Source organism: Mirounga angustirostris, unplaced genomic scaffold, assembly GCF_029215605.1.
Source record: "Mirounga angustirostris isolate CCGP_5_RB_7025 unplaced genomic scaffold, mMirAng1.0.hap1 SCAF_13, whole genome shotgun sequence".
In the NCBI taxonomy this organism is placed as follows: Eukaryota; Metazoa; Chordata; class Mammalia; order Carnivora; family Phocidae; genus Mirounga; species Mirounga angustirostris.
Window position 1 is genome coordinate 89,015,930 of NW_026991721.1, and position 5,111 is coordinate 89,021,040.

The following is a 5,111-nucleotide window of genomic DNA, read 5'->3' on the forward strand; positions in this document are numbered from 1 at the left end:
ACTTCCTAGAAGAAAGTGGGAGCTATTTTGAGAAGGGGAGAGAGGGAAAACAAAAGGAGTTTGGTATGTCAGCTAGGAATCCTGCCACAAAATGGTTTTTGTCCTTAAGGTGAATTTTGCACAAAAGGAAAAGAGGTTTTAGGGGGGCTTCCTAAAGCAATACCAGCCAGCTGGCAGATCCCCTGCTTGTCTCCCATCTTCAAGTGAGAGCAGAAGGGCTGCGCAGACACCCCTGGGCGGGGAACAGCCCCCTGGCCTAGGGGGAGCTCCTGGGACCAGTGCTGGGCGGCCTTTGGGAGATACTGGAAGTCTGTGTGGGAAGTGGAGGAAAAGCTTGCCATCTACCAGTGTCATTTGCAATCTCTAGGTCATCCCCCACCCTGTCCCCACCTCGGCCCCCTGCGCTTCCTGCCAGTGACACACATAGGTCATGTAGCTGCTCTTGTCATTCTTTGAAGAACTCTCCACTCATTTTGCTAATCATAAATATTTCACATTACAGAGCCCATTCTCCCAAATACACTGTTGGGGAGGAAAAAATTTTATATACCCTTCTAGATTCTTATAGGTGGTCTAAGAATTAAATTGACAGGAGTCAGATTAACAGGGGGAAAAAAATCAAATTTACTGATGAACATATGGGGAATTCACATAAACATGAGATTCCAAGGACAGTTAGGCAAAATGATATAGTTATGTTTTCCTGAACTAAGGAGAAGGGGTAGGGGTCTGGGACTTCAAAGGGAAGGAAAGCAATTCACAGAGATATGGAAAAGGGTAAGGGAGGGTTGGAGGTACAGAGAGAGAAATGGAGGGGACAGGAATCAGAGGCAAAGAGCAGCAAGGGCGATGGGAAGCAGAAAGCCTTGATCTGGTGGGTGAAGCTGTGCAAATGTCAATATCCAGAGCTGAGGAGGAGCAGGCTTCAGGGCTTGAACAGTGCTGGAGCAGGGGGGCCCCATCCTTTGAGGCTACAGGAGCACAGAAAAGGGCTAAATGAATAACTGAGCAGGTCAAAGAAGGGCCAACTCTCTACAATCGTTTACAGTGTCATGGTGGGATTCAAAACCAGTTTGAGCCCTTGGTCTCAAGAAGGGCACGGAGAGGTCCCCACGGTCCTGGTATCCATACAGGAGACTGTCATCTGGAGAGAAAGACAAGAAAAGAGGATCTCTGATTTGTGGCCTCCAAGATCAAGTGTTTCCCACATTTGAGATAGATGATACATATTTGTTGAAAGAATGAGTGATTCAGCCAATGGGAAGAAACAGTACATGGTCCTGAGGAGTCAGGTTGCCAGGTAAGAAGGGACATCAGCCACCCTGCAATGACAGAGGGGGGCCCCTAGTGGGCCATCTTCCCCCAACCCCTCACCTTGCCCCCAAGGCCTCAAGTTCTCACAAGCACTACCACAAACAAACTCCATTGCAATTTTCATCCCAGTCCCTCCCATCCCTGGGTCTGCATGGGGACTCCCCAAAGACCCAGGTGCCCCTCAACAAGCCCTTTTCCCTCTGATAACTCTGTTGGTCCAGTCAAGGGCCAGTGGCAGTCCAGCACCAGATCCAGGAAGCTTGTGCAATATTTTGTTTTTCCAGGATTTTACAGCCCTTTTTTCACTATCATATATATGCTTAGATGACATTTAAATACTGCTACATTGATTTCAGCCCTTGGCTCAAACAATGGAAGCATTAATTTTGCAAACAGTGCTAGAACCCTAATCTGGGATAGCTTTCCCAGGGCTTAAGGGTACAATATGCAAGGAAGAGCCAAATGCCAAGCCCTGTAAGGAAATTCCAGATTATAATTCCAGGAAGCTGATAATAGAAATTTAGTTAAAACCATCACCCACGGAGAAATCCATGATGCATTCTGGCCATGACTCCTTTTGTAACTTTTAAAGGAAAAAAAGAACCCTTCCCAATCTCTCTGCTATTGACCCCAGGGCTCCTGAGAACTACCTCCCTCAAGGTCAGGTAAAGGTCACCCAGGTGACAACTCAGACCCCACTTACCTTCATCGTCTGTCCTCAGAGAGCTCTGTTGGCTCTCTTCAGTCTGGATGGCACTTTGCCCATCCCTGAAAACCGCATGTTCACTGAAAGCCATTTGGGCGTTGAAACACATACCCATGTTGAAGTTTACATTCTGGAAATAGTCTAGAATTGGAAAGTGAAACAGACATAATGAGGCTGTCTGGGCCCTGCCTTCCCACAGGTCAGGAGGGTGCACACCCTCTGAGCCACTGGCATCCTGGACAATGGCCAGTTCCCAGGCCCGATGAGGTAGCTGAAATCGGGGGATTTCTGGGTGCTTGGTTCACACCTGTGAGTACTGACAGGATCCCCCCTCCTCCCAGGGATGGACTGTGCTGCCCAGGGAAAGTCGGGTCCTACCCTGTAGCTCCTCCAGCCCCACTCATGTGGCCCTATGACCATCTTCCCAATCCTTCCCGAAAGGCAGCCCACATTGCCTTCACCACCCACAAAACTTTCTTTGCTCCTTTTCGACTCAAATTTAGGGTCAGCAAGAAAGCCTGAGGAACTGCGGAGTGTCAGGGATTAGAACTGCAGTGGGAAGGAGGTGAAGTAAAACTGGGAAGGGGAGAGGAAGGAGAAAGGGAAAAGCAGGGACAAAAGTGGAGGAAACAAAGGGGAGGGGAGGCAGAGCGGGAGGAAACCCAGTGGAGTGAGGGGGCGAAGGCTGTGATGCCCTCTGAGGTTAAGGTTAGGCCCTTGTGCCTTGCTCTTCACCTCCCCGGGGCCACCAATTCACAGCTCACCTTGAGTTTGTCCCCTAGGTCCTTCATGATGCCCAGCAGGGCGTCTTCGCTGCAAGTAGTGCAGTAGGAGGGGGAGGGACAGCAACAGCACCATCGGGGGCAAAAGGAGCAGCAGTGGTGGGAAGCCAGGTCCCATTGTGCCTGAAGGACCAGGGCGCAGAAGAAGGCAGGTCAGAGCCACCGGCACGCAGGCCCTGAGTATGGGGCTTTATAACCCCAGCTGGGAGGGGCCACCAATGGGAGCAGAGGCAAAGGGCTGCACGTCCAACATAGAAGGAGCAGAGTGGCTGGCGGGAGCCCAGCCTTCCTGCTTGCCTCGCAGGGGCGGGGCACACCACCAAATAGTTTCTCACCCTTAGGCCACTTGCCTGAGTATGCCGTGAGCCCAGACTGAAATCTCATTTCTCGGAAATGGATACGTGCCTTGACTGTTGCAAAAACAAACAAAAAAAAACCCCACTATAGTGAACATCCCCTTTGACAAAAGAGCAGTCTAACAACAAGGGGCTCCTCCTTAGCAACCCTAGCAAGGCCTAGCCCCCCAAATTTTCCCCACCCTAAAACAGCAGTACTCACCTCCTCAACCCGAACCTGGAACTAGCCCTCAGCCTGTAAGCTGTAAGAGGGCTCCAGCCTTAGCTGGTGATGCCCTCTGCAGGGTTCTGTTGCCACAATAACACCTGTGTTTGCTATAGAGGCGCCGTCTCCCTCTCCCTCTTTCTCTCTTCTCAATCCCTTGTCACAAGTGTTAACCTAAGGGGTTTATCTTCCATGAAGGCTGCATTCCAGACTAGAGATTTGGGGTTGTTTATATGCTGAGGAATGTAATTTAAAAACTGATCTGGGGGCACCTGGCTGGCTCAGTCTGTTAAGTGTCTGCCATCAGCTCAGGTCATGATCCCAGAGTCCTGGGATCCAGTTCCGCATCAGGCTCCCTGCTCGGCGGGGGGTCTGCTTCTCCAACTCCCTCTGCCCCTCCCCCACTCCTGCTTTTTCTCTCTCTCTCTCTCAAATTAATAAATAAATATCTTTAAAAAAAAAACCCAAAAAACAAAACACTAATCTGGAGGGGTGCCTGGCTGGCTCAGTGGGTAGAGCAAGCAACATTTGATTTTGGGGTTGTGAGTTCAAGCCCCATGTTGGGTATAGAGATTACTTAAGTCAAAATCTTTAAAAACAAAACACTGATCTGGGGGGGAAAGAAAAGTTTTGTAGCTTTGGCTTCAGGCTCCACTGCACCCCTAGGCACACCCCAGAACTTGGGTCCACCCTTACCCAAATGCAGACCTCAAGAATGAACATATCTGCTCCCCTCCTGCATTAACCTTCTCTCCCAACTTAAGAACAGGAAACCCACTGAAATGGAGGGCTTACCCCATAGGGGTATAATTATTCCCCAGCCCACCTCTGAAGTCTGAAGAGGCTGAGTCAACTATGCCATCCCAAAACAGCATATGACATTGATAGAGAACTTGCTATGTGACAGACATACTGCTGAATACTTGAACAATATTGATGAGGGAGCAGAAGGCAAGCTGAGGACAAAGCACAAGCTGACACCCCACAAGGCCCCACCCCCAGGTGGGACATGTGTGACATTCCTCAGGCACTCCCCGCTGCCCTAAAGCCAAGGGAAGAAAAGACAAATGGTTAATTTACAGATTACACTCCTGGGGGTCAGGACTCTCCCTCAGTTTACAAATGTTTCAGTGATTTACAAGAAAAAGACATTCTTATCAATAACCTAACTTCCAGAAGGAAACTCCCAACACTCTTTTTTTTTTTTTAAGATTTTATTTATTTATTTGACAGAGAGACACAGCGAGAGATTGAACACAAGTAGGGGGAGTGGGAGAGGGAGAAGCAGGCTTCCCGCCAAACAGGGAGCCCAATGCGGGGCTCGATCCCAGGACCCCGGGATCATGACCTGAGCCGAAAGCAGATGCTTAACAACTGAGCCACCCAGGCACCCCTCCCAACACTCTTAATGTTAATGCTTTGCTAGAGGGAAAAACAACCTTAACTTGACAGTGGCAAATCCTCCAATATCTTGTAGGTCCTCTTTAGCATAGGAAAATCCTTTTGAAAATCCTTTTTCCTTACTCCCAACCCCCAAGTATATAATCAGCCACCACTCACAACCCTGGGGCAGCAGCTCTTCCTGCCCAAGGGTCCTGTCCCCATGCTTTAATAAAACCACCTTTTTGCACCAAAGAATTCTTTCTTGGCCATCAGTTCTGGACCCCAACAACACTACTCCAAAACCACATCATTTTGAGCCCAACATGGGGCCTTTGAGTCTTTTCATCTAAACTCTGAGCTTTGGT

At 49.3% G+C, this 5,111-nt stretch overlaps 1 long non-coding RNA gene across 1 annotated transcript; it reads right to left on the reverse strand.

The window, feature by feature from the left end:
• Positions 1-600: 600 nt before the first annotated feature.
• Positions 601-3,016, reverse strand: LOC135362412 (uncharacterized). The gene is made up of 3 exons (XR_010407045.1): positions 2,785-3,016; positions 2,018-2,161; positions 601-1,144 (listed from the first exon to the last, which is right to left on the reverse strand). It is a non-coding gene; the product is annotated as an uncharacterized LOC135362412 (long non-coding RNA).
• Positions 3,017-5,111: the final 2,095 nt, after the last annotated feature.